General features: G+C 35.5%; 1 long non-coding RNA gene across 5 annotated transcripts; it reads right to left on the minus strand.

Moving 5' to 3' along the window:
* Positions 1–15,416: 15,416 nt before the first annotated feature.
* On the minus strand, positions 15,417–17,055 carry LOC127128485 (uncharacterized). 5 transcript variants are annotated; one of them, XR_007805930.1, is made up of 3 exons: positions 16,562–16,976; positions 16,194–16,455; positions 15,417–16,052 (listed from the first exon to the last, which is right to left on the minus strand). It is a non-coding gene; the product is annotated as an uncharacterized LOC127128485 (long non-coding RNA). The 5 variants fall into 5 exon arrangements; XR_007805929.1 differs by having other exon boundaries at positions 15,417–16,055; XR_007805931.1 differs by having other exon boundaries at positions 16,149–16,455.
* Positions 17,056–20,232: the final 3,177 nt, after the last annotated feature.

Raw genomic sequence — 20,232 nt, forward strand, 5'->3', positions numbered from 1 at the left:
AAGTTGAAATTATTCTTTATGTGAGTGAGACAAAAAGATAGACATACAAACTTTACGATTTCTTTTAAACATTCTCATTTATCATAATTACGCTCAAGTATGTCTCCTTAAAATTTAACTGTATTCTTGACTTCATGTTATGAGAAATACTAAATACTTTAGGATTAATTTTCAAGCAAGGTTGCTTGCACATACCATTTACAATAATTAATTCTTTCTAAGAGCTAGAAATAACATATGCGTGAATATCATCAGATCCTTCCAATAAACAAAGAACCTTTATTAAAATGTTAAATATAAATTGTTGGATAATATTCAATTTTAATTTAACTTTAGACATGTTCCAAAGTATGAGAGCCAAAAACTAAATCCCACTCACTTTTATTTAGATTTATATATATCATTCTTCTTTCTTTGTCTCTAATTTTTATATTTTTACATCACTTATATTTATTGTAGTTAGAATGTTTGTAAAGGTGAGATTTATGTTTATAATGAAAGAGTAGTTTAAATTTTTCTAATAAATTAAATTAAATATATTAATCCAAAAAGTAAATCAAAATGATAAAAATTATTTAAAATAATCTATACATATTTTACAATGATGAAGGAAGATTTTCTAACAAGATGGCTAGAAAGAAACTAAACAAATTATCAAAATAGTATAATTATTTTTTAAAATACACACAAAAAATAAATAAGAAAAAGAAAATATTTTTTTTTGTGTCTAATACATTTGTTAAGAGACATAATAAATTCAAAGTTGTTTCAATAGACACCTTTTAACTCATTACATAAATATGTAAGAAATATAATTGTGTGTAATGCATTCAAGATTGAAACAAATTAACCATAAGATATTAGAATAATAATCTAAAGAAAATATCCAATAAAGTTCTCAAAAATGAAATACTCCTTATTAATAATAATAATAATAATAATAATAATAATAATAATAATAATAATAATAATAAATAAATTTTCTTACTATGTCTTAGGTGTCCCAATTTTTGCTGCAACTTTAGACATTTGAAATGTGATAAATCTTTTACAAGTCTGTAATTAAGAGATAAAATAAAGGAAATAGTGGTAAAAATAATGTTAGTATTTAAATTGAAAAAGAAACACAAAACTAAATAACAATTATATATATCTTCACCATCCTAAAATTAAGTATAATTATATATTTTCCATCTCTTTTACGTGTGTTTTTTTCTTCATTTCTCATATAATTCTTGGTTACATTCTAAAATTTAAGGTACTTTCTACAATTACTTAGAAAAATAATATTAATACCAACAGAAAAATATAATTATTTGATAATCTTAAATTAATTTTCTATTTAAAAATTTAATAATAGAATATAAAAAATAAAAAATAGAAATTAATTTTAAAAAATATAAAACATAATAATAATAAAATTAAATATAATAAATAAATTATGTTTATATATATATATATATATATATATATATATATATATATATATATATATATATATATATATATATATATATATATATATATATATATATATATATATATATATATATATATATATATCAAAATTGAAAGATATAATTTTAATGAATAATTAGAATACCATGAATAAATTTTAATAATAATAATATTTTAACATCTCTTAGCGAGATACATTCACTAGGACCAAAAATGTATTCTTTTTAAAATAAATAGAAAAAAATGAATATATGCACATAAAGTTGTTTAGTTATATATGAAACACGATTATTTTATTATAAAATAATAATAAAATAATAGTAAAAAAAGAGATATATTAAAATATAACAAACAATTTCAAGATTTTTTAATCGAATCATCTTTTTAAATAGTATAGTTTATTTAAAATCAAGCAACACGAAAAAGTATAGTTTATAACTTGTTTTGATAGGTGCTTGTAGATCTAAATAAAGATGACATCTCTTTCACTTTTCAAGTTTTGAAAAAATGTTATAAAGAATCATATAATTAAAAAAAGTATAGTTAGATCTCGACATAAAAATGAGAAAAGAAAAAATGAATGTAAAAAGAGAAAACATAAAAGAGGATTCATTCTTACCGGTGAAGACCAATGCAACTGGAGTAAAAAGAAAATGAGAAAAAAGAAAAGAAAAATTATGAGGCAATTTATGTTTTTGAAAAATTGTGAGAATGATAAAAGTTGTTTAAATAGTTAGGTTATGTTTGATAAAAAAAGTAAAATATATAAATAATTATAATTTTAAAAAAAAAATCCTAAAAAGTTAAGTATGGGTATTCCATTAAGCCCGATACAAAATACAAGAACTACTGTGAAATAGCCCAACACCGTTTTAAAATAATTTTCTTAAATAGTCAAAGAGAAATATATTTTTCACCCCTCAAATATCTTATGGACCTCCCAAAATTTTGAAAATTTAAAATTGACAATTTTTTTTAAAGAATCATCCAATAACACACAATCTTATTCATGAAACTTTTCTTCATAGTTCTTGTAATGATTTTCTTGTAACAAATATTTTCTCTTATTGAGTTTATCCTCAGGATCTTATTCATATATAACGGAAATATTTTCTCTTATTGAGCCAAAGGTAGAATAAATGATGAACGGAAATATTTTATTAAGAGAATGACGGCTACGAAACATGATAAAAGTTACAATGATTGTCACCCTATTTATAAGCTAAAACTAGGGTTACTAGAATAGGATAAAATACTAAAATACCCTCTAACAAACTTAGGGGCTAAGAAAATAGTACAACTAATAAATATGAATTACTTCTAATACGCTCAAGTATGTCTCCTTAAGATTTAACTATACTCTGAATTTCATGTTATGAGAAACACTAAATACTTTTATATTAATTTTCAAGCAAGGTTGCTTGCACATACCATATACAATAATTTATTATTCCTAAGAGCTAGAAATAACATATAAGTGAATACTGTCACGAGGAACATTCTAATAAAGAGAGAACCTTTATTAAAATGTTAAATACAAATTTTTGGATAATACTCAAATTTATTTTAACTTTAGACATGTTCTAATAAGAGCCAAAAACTAAATCCCACTCACTTATACTTAGATTTGTATATTTCATTCTTCTTCCTTTGTCTCTAGTTTTTATTTTGTTGCATCACTTACCCTTATGAAACAGTAGTGTAAGTTTTTCTAATAAATTTAATTAAATATATTAATCCAAAAAGTGAATCAAAATGATAAAAATAATTTAAAATGATTTAGGATAGCGTAATCTACACATATTTTACAAAAGTGAAGGAATGTTTTCTAACAAGATGACTAGAAAGAAACTAAACAAATTATCAAAATAGTGAAACGCTAATAATTATTTTTTAAAATACACCCAAGAAATAAATAAGAAGAAGCAAATATTTTTTTTGTCTAATCCATTTGTTAAGAGACAAAATAAATTCAAAGTTGTTTCAATAGATGCCTTTTAACTGATTATAAGTAACAAATATAATTGTGTGTGATGTATTCAAGATTGAAACTAATTAACCATAAAAAAATTAAAAATAATAATCCAAAGGAAATATCCAATGAAGTTCTCATAAACGAAATACTCCTTAATAATAAAAGTAAAAATAATAATAATAATAAATTTTCTTACTATGTCTTACGTGTCCCAATTTTTTCCGTAACTTTAGACATTTGAAATATGATAAATCTTTTACAAATATGTAATTAAGAGATAAAATAAGGGGAATATTGGTAAAAATAATGTTAGTATTTAAATTGAAAAAGAAACATGAATTGATGGTGACGTGTTTGAGTGTTATTAAACAAAACAAAAGTGTATAAAAAAAATCATGAATTATATTCACACATGACATCTAGTGTCACTCCTATGAAGAACAACTACATTGTCCCTTATATGATTGCATACAACACTTATACTTTGAAGACAAGGGAAATCGAATAAACGACCTTGTTACTATGTGTTAATGACAATGAAATTCTAGTTATCAGACTTTGGATGTCACACTGGTTGTTATGACATCCAATTCTGCACAGACAGGGATTATGCAGAACTTAACAGTAAGTGCAGTAAAATAACACAAGTAATTGTTCACCCAGTTCAGTCCAACATGACCTACATCTGGGGGCTACCAAGTCAGGGAGGAAATCCACTATTAGTAGTATCAATTCAAAGCTAAACTCACCCGTTTACAACTTATCACTTAATCCCTACCCAATGCAATTTCAATCTTAACCTAAGATCAGAGTTCCTACTCACTCCCCCTCAATCACCTCAGTGATATTAAAGACACTTTGAAGTCACACTTCAAAAACAACTCTTGATTATGCTTCACAGCTTAAATCAAGATACACAGCACTCACGCTTAAAAGCTTTGAGTGACACAACACTTACAACTCAATGAACACCCTATGCCAAAGCTATCATCTACTTGATAATGGTTTGGCTTACAAGATACGTCTAATACAAGACTCACAAAATACAGCAGTGAAGTATGATGGACACACTTAATCTTCACGCCTCAAAATCCCTGAAACTGAATGAAGGAACGCCTTCCTTTTTATATTGCAGCACCTGGGCTTTTGCACCTGTATTCTCCTGAATTTAAGGTCACTCAAGTTCCCATAAATTCAACATTTAGGTTACTAACAAATAGGCTATTTGTTAGGTTCATTGAATGTAGCTTGGTTGTTGATTTCCTGGATTTTCTCTCAGCTGTTGAATCCCTAAAGAATAGCCTGAGAAAAAGCTGAAACAGAAAACTGAACAACCTACAATATAGCATATGCTGTCAGGCATGAATGTCACGACATTCAGCTTGACATCAAGGTCCATATGCTGAGTCTGTTTTTCCAGAAAACAGACTGTACAATTTTGCTGACCTGTACATGATCAAAATGACCATACTACAGTAACAGCTTACATTAATAAATGTCAAAGTGTCCAACTTAACATTTACACATTTGGCCTTAAGTTAGTTCTGTTATTCTCTTGAAGAACAAACTCAGTTACATGCTGAAGTATAACAGACCACCACTCTGTCTAATCTTCAACAGCTGCTTTCAATGATGAATGTCATAACATCCAGTTTGACATTCAGTCAGTAGGCCTTGTGCCAGGTCTGGTTCTTCCTTGATAACCAGACTGCACTTAAATACTAAGTTCTAACAGAACTTCTGCTGTTCTATTCCTTAGTATCTGTTGACAGGTATGAATGTCACAGCATCCAGTTTGACATTCAATAAATCCTGTGTTAGCTAGTCCTGCAGTAACTACAATGTAGTTACACGTACATGTCATGACATCAGTCAAGACATTAGTACCCATCTAGTGTTTTACCATATAATGCAGCCAATTAAACACCTACAAACTCCCCCTTTGGCAAATTTTTGGCTAAAACACTTTGATCCCCATAACAGAGTTCATGGCAGCGGAATCACACACCTAGCAGGAAATAATACTAGCTCATACACTCAGAGTGGCAGCACACTCACACACATGGAAGTTAAATAACAACTTCACACAGCAACACACACACACAGTTGCTGCAGGGGAGGGAATCTTCAGATCTGTCATGAGAGTCTGTTGTCAGGGGTGGTGGTTATTACTCCCCCTTTTTGTCAAAAATGTTGCCAAAGCCAACAACATAGCCAGAGCACAATGACAGAGTTCCAGACTTGGTTTTACTTCACAGTTTCAACCAAGTTAACATCCCCTTGATCTTGCTTCACAGCTTCGATCAAGTAATCACCCACTTTTGCTTTACAGTAGGTACCACCATATCAGATGCCCTGATTTTATTTCTGACATCCAGAACCACTCCTGCATGAACAGCATCCTTGAACTCCTGCAGGTACATTGGCCTTCTCACAGTAGGGTGTCTCCTTACCCTCTTGTATCCACCCTTGTTACAAGTAGCATAGCTATGATCTGGTGACCAATCATAACTTAGCACAGATTGTTTAATAGACAGAGATATTAAACAATTTAGTCCCAACATCAGTGGTTGCTATAAGGTCTCAGAGAGACATATTCCCAGTTTGCTCCTTAAGTTTTCAAACTGAGTAGCATCCAGAGCCTTTGTAAATATGTCAGCCAGTTGAAGATCCGTGGCTACATGTTCCAAAGTGATCACCTTGTCTTCCACCAGATCTCTGATGAAGTGGTGCCTAATGTCAATATGTTTGGTCCTGCTGTGTTGGATGGGATTCTTGGAGATATTGATGGCACTGAGATTATCACAGAACAATGTCATGACATTTTGAGAGACATTGTACTCAGTGAGCATCTGTTTCATCCAAACCAGTTGGGAGCAACTGCTTCCAGCAGCTATGTATTCAGCCTCTGCAGTGGACAGAGAGACACAATTCTGCTTCTTGCTGAACCACGATATGAGGTTTTCTCCTAAGAAGAAACATCCACCTGATGTGCTTTTTCTGTCATCAGCACTTCCAGCCCAATCAGCATCACAGTACCCAGATAGGACAGGTTCAGACCCATGTGAATACAGCATCCCATAGTCACACGTCCCATTGATGTACTTGAGAATCCTTTTGACTTGATTCAAGTGGCTCACCTTGGGCTCTGCTTGGTATCTGGCACACACTCCAACTGCATAAGAGATGTCTGGTCTACTTGCAGTCAGATACAGCAGACTACCTATCATGCTTCTGTACAGGCATTGATCAACACTAGGCCCTCCATCATCTTTGGTTAACTTCAGATGAGTGAGAGCAGGAGTCCTCTTGTGCCTGGCATTATCCATACCAAACTTCTTAACTATGTTCTTGGCATACTTGCTTTGGGAGAGAAACATAGAGTCCTCCATTTGGTTTACTTGCATTCCAAGGAAATAGGTCAGTTCTCCCACTAGACTCATTTCAAACTCATACTGCATCTGGTGAACAAATTTTTTAACCATTTGTTCTGACATTCCACCAAAGACTATATCATCAACATAGATTTGAGCTATCATGATTTTGCCTTCTTCATCCTTCACAAACAAGGTTTTATCTATGCCCCCCTTTCTGTATCCATTTGAGGTCAGAAATTCGGTTAACCTTTCATACCAAGCTCTGGGTGCTTGCTTCAACCCATACAAGGCTTTCTTCAACTTGTATACATGCTCAGGTTGGTCAGGATCACAGAACCCTTTGGGTTGTTCCACATAGACTTCTTCATTCAGGTAGCCATTCAAGAATGCACTCTTCACATCCATTTGGAATAGCTTAAACTTCAGGATGCAAGCTACCCCCAACAGCAATCTGATGGACTCAAGTCTAGCCACAGGAGCAAATGTCTCATCAAAGTCTACCCCTTCAACTTGAGTGTATCCTTGAGCTACTAGTCTTGCTTTATTTCTAGTAATTACTCCTTTCTCATCAGATTTGTTTTTGTAGATCCACTTGGTACCAATGATGTTGGACCCTTCAGGTCTTGGAACTAGCTCCCATACTTCATGCCTTGTGAACTGCTCGAGTTCCTCTTGCATGGCAATGATCCAGTATTCATCAGTCAGGGCTTCTTTCACATTCTTTGGTTCAACCTTGGAAACAAAGCAGGAATTTGAGTTTATTCCTCTTGACCTGGTAGTTACACCACTGGTGGGATCCCCTATGATAAGATCCTTAGGGTGGTCTTTCTGAATTCTGATAGATGGCACTTTGGTGGTTGCATCTACTTCACATTCAGGAGGAGGTTCCTGTACTTCTTCAGACTTGACTGGACTGTCAGTTGGACTGTCAAGGAATGTTTCAACATCCTCCATGACATCGGCTCCTTCCTCTTTATCATCCACAATGACATTTATGGATTCCATCAGGACATTGGTCCTGTAGTTGAACACTCTGTAGGCTCTGCTGTTAGTGGAGTATCCCAGAAATACGCCTTCATCACTTTTGGGATCTAGCTTCCTTCTCTGTTCACGATCTGTGAGAATGTAGCATTTACTTCCAAAAATATGAAAGTACTTCACAGTGGGTTTTCTGCCCTTCCATATTTCATACAGAGTGGAGGAGGTTCCTTTTCTCAAGGTGACTCTGTTGTGAACATAGCACGCGGTGTTCATTGCTTCAGCCCAAAAGTGCATAGGGAGCTTCTTTGCATGAATCATTGCTCTGGCAGATTCTTGAATAGTTCTATTTTTTCTTTCAACTATTCCATTCTGCTGGGGAGTTATAGGAGAGGAGAACTCATGGCTTATTCCTTCAGACGAGCAAAACTCATCAAACTTGGAATTCTTGAACTCCGTACCATGATCACTTCTAATCCGGACCACACAACTGTCCTTTTCCCTTTGAAGTCTTATACACAGATCTTTGAAGACATCAAATGTATCTGACTTCTCTCTGATGAAGCTTATCCACGTGTATCTGGAATGGTCATCAACCACCACGTAAGCATACTTCTTTCCACCAAGACTTTCAACCTGCATAGGTCCCATTAGGTCCATGTGCAACAGTTCCAGAACTCTGGAGGTTGTGGAATGTCCCAGCTTCGGGTGTGACATCTTGGTTTGCTTGCCCACCTGGCATTCTCCACAGACTCTTCCTTCATCAATCAGAAGCTTTGGAATTCCTCTGACTGCTTCCTTGGATATGATCTTCTTCATTCCCCGTAAGTGGAGATGTCCAAGTCTTCTATGCCACAGCTTCACCTCCTGTTCTTCCTTGGCTGAGGAGCATGTTGTGGAAAAGTTAGAGAGTTCAGGTTCCCACAGGTAGCAGTTGTCTTTGGACCTGGTTCCTCTCATAACTTCCTGATTGTCACCATTTGTCACAATGCACATCTCCTTAGTAAACTGAACATGAAAACCTTGATCACACAGCTGACTTATGCTGATGAGGTTTGCAGTTAGTCCTCTTACTAACAGCACATTGTTCAGTTTTGGCACTCCAGAACAGTCCAGTTTGCCCACACCTCTTATTTTTCCTTTGGCACCATCACCAAAAGTCACATAGCTGGTAGTGTGAGGTTGAATATCTACCAGTAGATTTTCCATACCAGTCATATGTCTTGAGCATCCACTGTCAAAGTACCAGTCTTCTCTGGAAGAAGCCCTTAGGGCAGTGTGTGCTATCCTAGCATGCCATAGTTGCTTCTTAATGGGAACACATCGCTTATGTGTTTTATGCTTAGGTCTGACATGTGAGGCTCTGTTAGGGAAACCATGAATCCAGTAGCAGAAGGCTTTTATATGTCCAAGCCTACCACAGTGGTGACACCTCCAACCCTGGTATTTCCTCTTCTGATGATCATTCATCCTAGTTCCTCGATGTTGTGACATTGGAGTTGACTTTCGCTGGTACTTCTGAACTTTAGCCTTTGGGCGTTTGTGTTCAGTTGAGGATCTTTTCCCAAATCCTAGGCCAGATTTGGTTCCAGACTGCTGTCCCACCTTTAGGATTTCTTCCAAGGTGTCAGTTCCCTTATTCATCATTCTGATGGATTTTGTCATCTGGTTCAGCTTGGAGGTCAGCAGTGCTATTTCACTATTTAGACCCTCTATGACAGACAGTTGCTTTTGTCTCTCATCTTCCAGTTCCTTGATGAGTTTCTTCTGCTTTTCTCCTTGTGCACGCACTTCAGCACTGGTGGAGCACAGCTTCTTATAGGCTGCAGCAAGTTCATCAAAGGACAGTTCATCTGCACTTGAGTCATCATCAGAGGCACAAACACTGGTTAGTGCAGTGACATGTTTGGCAGATTCTCCTTCAGATTCACTTTCAGAATCTCCTTCAGACCATGTGATAGCTAGCCCCTTATTTTGCAATTTGAGGTAAGTAGGGCATTCAGCTCTGACGTGTCCATACCCTTCACAACCATGACACTGGATCCCCTTGCCATGGTTGAACTTCTCATCAGAAGTTGATCTTTTCTTAATGTCAGACGGGATGTTCTTGACATTAGGTCTACCTCTTTGATCAATCTTCTTCACGAACTTGCTGAACTGCCTCCCAAGCATGGCTAAGGCTTTAGATATACTTTCATCACCTCCAGTATATTCTGCTTCTGACTCCTCTTCAGCATTAGATACAAAAGCTATGCTTTTGTTCTTCTTCTCAGCATACTCACCCAAGCCCATTTCAAAGGTTTGGAGGGAACCAATGAGCTCATCCACCTTCATGTTGCATATGTCCTGCGCCTCCTCTATGGCTGTGACCTTCATAGCAAATCTCTTAGGCAAGGACCTGAGAATCTTTCTTACAAGTTTCTCTTCAGCCATTTTCTCACCTAGTCCACCAGAGGTGTTTGCAATTTCAAGAATATTCATGTGAAAGTCATGAATAGTCTCATCCTCTTTCATCCTCAGATTTTCAAACTTGGTGGTCAGCATCTGAAGTTTGGACATCTTCACCTTGGAAGTACCTTCATGAGTTACCTTGAGGGTATCCCAAACCTCCTTAGCTAGTTCACAGTGGTGTACCAGCCTGAAGATGTTCTTGCTGATTCCATTGAACAATGCATTCAAGGCCTTGGAATTTCCAAGAGCTAACGCCTCTTGCTCCTTGTCCCACTCTTCTTCAGGAATCTGCACATTGACTCCATCTTCAACTGTCCTCATTGGATGTTCCCATCCTTTGTTGACAGCTCTCCAGACTTTACTGTCTAGAGACCTTAAGAAGGCTATCATACGAGGCTTCCAGTCATCATAATTAGATCCATCCAACATGGGTGGTCTGTTTGAGTGTCCTAAGTCCTTGTCCATGGTACTAGAAAGTAACTTCCCTAGATCTCACCCAGAAATTCACAGGCAGGGTGCCCGCTCTGATACCAATTGAAATTCTAGTTATCAGACTTTGGATGTCACACTGGTTGTTATGACATCCAATTCTGCACAGACAGGGATTATGCAGAACTTAACAGTAAGTGCAGTAAAATAACACAAGTAATTGTTCACCCAGTTCAGTCCAACATGACCTACATCTGGGGGCTACCAAGCCAGGGAGGAAATCCACTATTAGTAGTATCAATTCAAAGCTAAACTCACCCGTTTACAACTTATCACTTAATCCCTACCCAATGCAATTTCAATCTTAACCTAAGATCAGAGTTCCTACTCACTCCCCCTCAATCACCTCAGTGATATTAAAGACACTTTGAAGTCACACTTCAAAAACAACTCTTGATTATGCTTCACAGCTTAAATCAAGATACACAACACTCACGCTTAAAAGCTTTGAGTGACACAACACTTACAACTCAATGAACACCCTATGCCAAAGCTATCATCTACTTGATAATGGCTTGGCTTACAAGATACGTCTAATACAAGACTCACAAAATACAGCAGTGAAGTATGATGGACACACTTAATCTTCACGCCTCAAAATCCCTGAAACTGAATGAAGGAACGCCTTCCTTTTTATATTGCAGCACCTGGGCTTTTGCACCTGTATTCTCCTGAATTTAAGGTCACTCAAGTTCCCATAAATTCAACATTTAGGTTACTAACAAATAGGTTATTTGTTAGGTTCATTGAATGTAGCTTGGTTGTTGATTTCCTGGATTTTCTCTCAGCTGTTGAATCCCTAAAGAATAGCCTGAGAAAAAGCTGAAACAGAAAACTAAACAACCTACAATATAGCATATGCTGTCAGGCATGAATGTCACGACATTCAGCTTGACATCAAGGTCCATATGCTGAGTCTGATTTTCCAGAAAACAGACTGTACAATTTTGCTGACCTGTACATGATCAAAATGACCATACTACAGTAACAGCTTACATTAATAAATGTCAAAGTGTCCAACTTAACATTTACACATTTGGCCTTAAGTTAGTTCTGTTATTCTCTTGAAGAACAAACTCAGTTACATGCTGAAGTATAACAGACCACCACTCTGTCTAATCTTCAACAGCTGCTTTCAATGATGAATGTCATAACATCCAGTTTGACATTCAGTCAGTAGGCCTTGTGCCAGGTCTGGTTCTTCCTTGATAACCAGACTGCACTTAAATACTAAGTTCTAACAGAACTTCTGCTGTTCTATTCCTTAGTATCTGTTGACAGGTATGAATGTCACAGCATCCAGTTTGACATTCAATAAATCCTGTGTTAGCTAGTCCTGCAGTAACTACAATGTAGTTACACGTACATGTCATGACATCAGTCAAGACATTAGTACCCATCTAGTGTTTTACCATATAATGCAGCCAATTAAACACCTACAGACAATGTCAAAGATATTCCTTGTCTCATAATTTAAAGTCTAACCATTTCAAGATAAGGTTTTCAGATTACATCGGGGATTTCAAAGTCACTCGAAAGAAATCGATCAAACAGTATTATATAATAGTTTTAGAATTCCAGTAGGAATTCATATAAATATATATATAGAAAATTTTGTAAAACTTTAAACTACCAAACATGTAGTTTAAATTATTGCAACTTATTTTCCATGGACGTTGGAAATACGGGTGAAGTGCAGGATCATATGAATTCCCTAATAAAACTCAAAGAATGATGTATTAAAGTATTTGACACTATTTTCATTATGAAACTAGTGACATCTTTGAACATAGCTAATAAGACAAAGTATTATGGTCATTTATCTATAGTCTCCATTGACTCCAATCCATCAACGTTGGATGCAACCATATAAGTTAAGTTATAATTGTTCTTCATGTGGGTGAGACAAAAAGATAGACACACATAAACTTTACGATTTCTCTTAAACATTCCCATTTATCATAAATACGCTCAAGTATGTCTCCATAATATTTAACCATATTCTTGACTTCATGTTATGAGAAACACTAAATACTTTAGGATTAATTTTCAAGCAAAGTTGATTGCACATACCATTTACAACAATTAATTCTTTCTAAGAGCTATAAATAATAGATACGTGAATAATGTCATGAGGATCATTCCAATAAATAGAGAACCTTTATTAAAATGTTAAATATAAATTATGTTGGGGGAGTTTTTTCACTAGGGAACATTGAACATTGTGGGACTTCTTCTTTTGGAACAACACCTTTATGAGAGACACACCACATATTCACCCAAAACCTTAAGGTGATAGGTGAATGGGCTCTCTCACTTATAAACATTCAAGTCTCCATATTCCCAACCAATATGGGACTATTATCCACACTACTCACACTTGATACATTCTCAACACTCCCCCTCAAGTGTGAGTCCACAATGCTCCCCCTCAAGTGAAAGCTCTTCTACTTCCACAAACTCTTGTACCGTACGAAATGTTTCTTATTCACCACACTGGCGCCGTTTACACTCTTCAACAAAATGTTTCTTATTCACCATACTGGCGCCGTTGACTTTCGATACAAGTAAGTCGGTCCCTTTCTCGAACCAAAGACTCATGATACCATTTGTTGGGGGAGTTTTTTCACTAGGGAACATTGAACATTGTGGGACTTCTTCTTTTGGAGCAACACCTTTGTGAGACACACACCATATATTCACCCAAAACCTTAAGGTGATAGGTGGATGAGTTCTCTCACTTATAAATATTTAAGTCTCCACATTCCCAATGAATGTGGGACTATTATCCACACAACTCACATTTGATACATTCTCAACAAATTATTGGATAATATTCAATTTTAATTTAAAATTATACATGTTCAAAAGTATCAGAGCCAAAAACTAAATTCCACTCACTTTGTAATATCTCATATACCCTTAAATGCTTAATCAGTGGTCAGTTGAGGTAAATAAAGTAATTAATAAACTCAAAAGAGATCAATCTTTATTGAAATATACTGACCTTTATTAATTAATATCAGAAAGAGCATTTTGGTAACATTAATAATGAGTCAATTGGTCTAGTAGTGAGAAAATATCAATTGAGATATTTTGATACACATTTTTAATACTAACCACATATATTATATATTATATTATATATGTGTATGTGGTAGGAAGAAGAAAAATGGATATGAGAGAGAGAGAGAGAGAGAGAGAGAGAGAGATTTTTATCAGAAAGTGGAAAAAGAGAAAGGAAAGAAAAACAAGAAAGAAAAGAAGAAGAGAAATGTGAAGGAGGAAAGAAATAGGGAGAGAAGAATTAAAATGGGGAGAGTCGGGGACGGTTTTTACATCCCCTAAACCCAAACCTGAATCCCAAAATAACCCTCGTTCCCCGCCCCAATCCCCATCGGGGATGAATAATTAAAACTCAAACCCGTCCTAAACGGGTTCTGGTTGGATTCGGGTATCCTCGTCCCGCCACTATCTATTTAATAAAATCAATTATTTTTAATAAAAATATTTGTATTTCCAAAATAAAATTACATTACAAATAATAAAATAAAATAAAATCTCAAAAACTTTCATGCATACATTTCAAATATTTTAAATAATATATACAAATCAAAATTTCAAAACATTAACCATGTATTTAATATTCTAAATTATCAAAACTAAAATAATAAAATACATAATAAAGTAAATGGGGCGGGTTCGGGGATGGTTCGAGGTGGGTACTAGTATCCCTATTACCCGACCCGTCCCTATATTTTATAATCGGGGAAAACCCAAACTCAGTCAAAACGGGTTTTCCCCGTCAAATTCGGGGTGGGGTCGAGTGGGTACTCGCGGGTATGGGTTATGTTGTCATGCCCATAGAGAAGAGTTTGAGTGAAAAAAAATAAAAGCCATGGATGATCATCTCATCTTCATAATCATTCTCCATGTTCTTCACCAAACCTCATCATATTGTTCATGGTTGTCATACCCCAAAATTCGCCCCACGCTTCACATAATCCTATTGGTCGCTGACCTGGCATTTGCATATCATCTTCATCCATATACTTCATTGGAATAAGCATGGTTCAACACAAGAAGGTACGTGACTGGAATTCATATGGTTCTGGTGCATGAGTGGTTCGATTTTCCATTCACTTGATTACGGTTCAATTCGATGTACAAGTCGCATCAGTTGGATTCACCAATCCATTGCATATATGGTCATCATTTCGTCATCATGACAATAATTATTCTGATTAATTCTAACATCGTATTAATTTCAACTTCAATTTAATTCTTGAAGTTTAAGTTAATTTCGTGGTTATAGTTGATCTTTGAAAATAAAATTGGTTTTAGAAATCATTTCGTTCTTTTTCGAATTAATTTTGGGAATTCAAGTTGAGTTGGACGGTCCAAGTTGATTATTGAAAAGTTGAATTGATTTTGAAAATTTGTTCATTTTTGCATTGAGCCCATTCCATTATTTTTTCTTTAAGCCCATTTAACTACTCATTTTTGGTATTAAACATTTTTATCCATTTGAAATGAAAACTCATTGTTTACAATTTAAATCCAATATCCATATTTCAAATCCATTTTTAAATCCAATTTTTTTTCATTTTTCACCCATATCCATTTTTAAATCCAATTATCCAAAATCCATTTTAGCTATCCATCCATTATCCATTCTAAAAAATCCATTATCCAATTGAAAAACCATTTTTATTCACATATCCACATCCCTTTACAAATGCATTAACCAAGTTTTAATCCAATGTGGCCCAACCCACGTCCAAGTACAAAGAAAAATGATGAGGCAATGGGGAGGCTTGCAGGTACACGTAAGCAGCATAGCGAGAAGTGCAAATTGGAAAAAGCAATACAAGTTTCCAAAGGGCAATCTAAACAAGGCTACTGCAGCAAGTACTACAAGCTGAACCACATCAAAATGGCAACAAGCCAAGTCGTAAAAAGTAAAATAGCCGCTAAAGCTATGCAAAAACATGAAGATTCCAAACACGTGCTCTAGCCAACAAAATGCAGATAAGCTGCATAAGCCATCGACGACAACTGCATACAAAGCCACCTTCAACCAAGTACAAAACGATGAAAAAAACTGCTACAACAGTAGTGCAATATTGAATGGAAAAAATGCAACTTGAAAAGTTACAAATCCAACATGAAAAAGCTGCAAAATGATTCACAAACAACATCAGTTGCACAACTTCTTCCAAACGCGGTACGGAAAGCCGCTGCGACCACGAGCCACAACGCATCGTAAACAACACTTCAAACGCAGTTGCATAAGCTGTACACGAGGCCAACACTTCAAAAGCCTGCTACAAAGCCAAAACGAAATGCAGCCTAAGTGATTAGCCAAATAGAAACGACAACAACAACACCGAAATTGAAAAAGGGGAAGCAAAACGCACAAACTCAATCAGCTGAAAATTCAAGCTATAAATTGAGAAGCTCACAATGATTTCGCTTCTTCTGGAATTGGTTTTCCCAAGCTCTCGATTCCCTCTCAAAATTTCAAACCTCACTCTCAACCTCTCTCCTGAATTTCACATTCTTTTCCAATATACACTTCCTTCACCTACTTCAATCCTTCCACATACAAAAACCTTTAACCTCTATAACCTTCCTTCACGGCTCTTCCCAACTCCAAAAAAATTAGAGAACCTGCAACTCACATTTCCAGCATTCAAGCAGAAATCTCACAACGGTGGCCTTCAGCTGCAACAAACAGAAAGAAAAATGAAAAACAGCAGAAGAAGAAGAGAGAACAAAAGAAAAGGGAAAAGAAGGAATTTGAAATTCAGAAAACGAAACGTGATTTCACCTTTTCACGATTCAACGACGTTCATCCATTGCTTTTCTCTCTTCTACTCGTCACCAACAACACCTTCAACAACACACTCATCAATCGACTTCATCCATCTCCTTTAAAGAAATTCGACAATTCGCAACCATTCACAATCATCTTCGTTCCCTCCGATTCCACCTTCAATAAACTCGGATAACCATCACTCGACCTTTTCGCCGCCGTCGATTGCAAGCTTCCGGCGATATCCTCCCTGGTTCTTCAATCCCGTCTTCCAGTACATAATTCACTGGCGAAATAAACCAAATAGGAATCGCGACAACGCTGACGCATCTTTGGCACTTCAAGTTGCAAGCCATCACAAAACGGAGACGCAAGTGAGTCTTTCATCGTCGTGTTCCCTTTTCTTTTTGTTCCTTGTTTTGCGAGTTGATAGAGGAAGAGAGGATTCGTCTTAATCCTTCGATGTTGGGCTTATACACTTAAGCCCAAGCGAATTGTTTCCTTACACACTCCCATGGCCTGATGCAAACCCCCCCCCCCCCCCCCCCCCCCCCCCTTGCTTGGGCTTAGGATTAGATTAGGCCCATGTTGGATGATTGGAACTTAATTTTTTGTTATTTAGGATTTAATTTAGATTAGCTAGATTAATTGTGTGAATTAGGATATTAATCATGTCTGTTTTAGATAATATTAGGATTAGATGAATATTAGAAATAATGAGGTATAGTTAGGATAATTGTGATAATTTTTTCTATTTATTTTAGAACAATTGTTAGATAATTTTAGAGTTAACGGTTTAGAATTTGATTTTTGTTAATAACTAGAATTTATGTGATTTGTTAGATTTTCATTGATTGATTAATTGTGTAGATTTAATTTTGTTAATGACTTAGAATTAATATTTTGTTATTTTCTTTGGATTTAATTCTCTTATAACATCTAACATTAACATCTAACATTTACTCTTTCGCATCTAACTTTTAAATTCCGTACCTAACATCTAACACTTTATAATTTCGCATCTAACTCCTAACCTTTAGTTTTTGTCATTTACCTTATGTTGCTTTACTTTGCTTTGTACATACTATATTACATCATATTTGTACATTCTCACTTCATCTTAAAAATGACTAAAAATGGTTAAGACTTAAAAAATACAAAAATAAGATAATTCCCTTAGCATGGAATGGACTTTGGACAAAGGACTTAGAGACTTCTCATTAGGACCCTAGCATTTGGACTTGGGCTTGTGTGATTGACCTATGCAACTTGGAGTTTCCACGGACTTGTGATCTTTTATTGCAAGAATTGAATGCATTCATGGCACTACCCGAGGGAGACATGCTTTGTAATTTCATTATCCAATTGTTAGTTTAGGACCCAATCCCACACACAAGGCTTTCTCTTGGGCAACCTGATAATAAGATATTTTATTTCCTACACTCCCTTGTACTTTACATGTTCCCCCTCCCCTTTCCGATGTACGCATTTACTTGCTTTCTTTTATTGCTTGATTAGCTACTCCTTAGGCATTAGGAGTGCTCACCCTTTCATCACCAATAATCAAACCCTTGATCCAATGTCAAGCGGTCTTTTCTAAATCAAATTCAATAAACAAACCCTTGATCTAACGTCAAGCGGTCTTTTTTATAAATCAAATTCAAAAACACAATAAATGGCGATTAGGATCGTACGTCACGAGCCTTAAGCGATAAAGAAGGGATGGGGCTGGAGCTTTCCTACACTCATTCTGAATGCTTCGAACACAAGACATTTGACTTGGTAGTTCAAGGTATTCGCCTTTATCCATAGCCTTTAGTGCAATCTGAAATCAATAACACTTTCTCAAAACCTAAAAACAATTCAACACATTCAAACCTTTTGTTTGAGCCTTAGGGCGTCACCATCGAAACCCTTTCTTCCAGGTAATAAAATCAACCAAACAAACAAACATTTTAAACCCACGAACTACAGAAGCTCTGATTTCCCACTTCAACAAGTGGGCATACGTAGGCACGAGGATCCATAACTTGGAGAGCACACTAATTTAAAATCTACCTCCACTCCGCAAACCTTTGGAAAGCAAACATTCGATAAACAATACACAGATAAGCGTAAACATCCTAGATGGTTCCCATGGAGTACCATGGATGTGAATGGTGCTAATACCTTCCCCTTGCATAACCGACTTCCGAACGTGTTCATGGTTGCGATGACCATTCTTTGGGGTTTTCTCGGTATTTTCCCATTCCTTTAGAATAAATAAAAACTGATGGCGACTCTGTATTTTTCGCGTAGTGACTCTGCTGGGGACACCTCCCTAAGCAAGTCAAGCCTAATCTAGGTTGCTTCCTCGCGTGTGTGGATGTTTATCCTTTCGACATTGCTTGCCTTATTTATTGCCTTTTGCTTTAAATTTTGTAATCTATTCATGGTTCCACGATTCAATGATTGTGATGGATGGAAACATTGATTGCATGTAGCCTTGTGGGAAAAACTCTCTACCCGAGTCTAGAGTGCGAACTTGAGATAGGAGTGGTTGAGTAGTATGGGCCACCGAGAAGCTTTTCTCGTAAGGGTCTGTAGCGGGGTATTTGTTACCTTTAGATTTATTGACTAAATCAAAAGTAAGCATACAATTCGAGTCGCCACCGCACTTCTATTTATCCAAAGGAAAGGTTAGAAAGCGAACAAAAACCGAGAAGTTTATCAAATCAAAAACTAATAAAAATGTCAGAGATCTGGGTAAGGGGGTTGGTTATGAAATGGGAAGGTTTTAAGCAACCAAAACATCCTTAGTACTCTAAGGGAGCCCTTTTTGCAAAGTTGTATGGTAGGTTGGTATTTGTGAAAATATTTGTGCAAACATGATTGGGGAGATGAGAAAAGAATATACAAATTATTTACAATTTTGTTGTTTGAATGGATAAACCCATTGCCTACGTACCATCACAAAGGTAGGATCAAAACCTCGTAGTTCGGGGTAAAAATCTCAAAATATTGGTGAATTGATTTGATCAAAAGCCTTAAGGTCTTTTGTTATCAAAGGGAGAAAACTCAACCTAAACCAACAATCCACCATGTGAAGAGAGCTTCAACATACTAGTGAGGGATCCACCCTATAATAAGTATGGAAGACTTATAGTTCAATCACTAAGGATAAGGTGAGGTTTACATCAACCACTATGATAACTCAAACCTATGGTTAATGTTTATGGAAAAAAGATTTTAACAAAGGTGGTCATTGGAACCACAAAAATCACTTGAACTGAGTTGTATTTACAAGTTAGAAGTATTAACAAAATGAAGTCAAAGTTGACTTAAGATTCAATTCAAAATAAGTATTAATGAAAAGAGTTGAAAAAAATCAAAGGCATATGGCCTAGTTTCTAGTTTTGAAAACAATGTTAATGTTTGCACAAAACGGAGTTTGGCTTGGGTTAGAGTGGAGAGAAGAAGAGAAGGGCTAGTCCTAAACATGCAAAGATAAGAGAAGAGATAAAACCCTTGGAGTTCCTTTCTTGAGATCATAAAGATGATTCAAGATGCTCATTTCCTTTGGACTTAGCAATTAACTCAAGCAATCAAACAAATATTCAATCAAGCTCCTATGATCTCCATTTGGCTTGTCTCTCTTAACTTGGTTATTCATGACAATGGTCCTTCTAGCTATCTCAAGTTTGGAA

The sequence above is a fragment of the Lathyrus oleraceus genome, chromosome 1 (assembly GCF_024323335.1).
Source record: "Lathyrus oleraceus cultivar Zhongwan6 chromosome 1, CAAS_Psat_ZW6_1.0, whole genome shotgun sequence".
NCBI classification, from domain to species: Eukaryota; Viridiplantae; Streptophyta; class Magnoliopsida; order Fabales; family Fabaceae; genus Lathyrus; species Lathyrus oleraceus.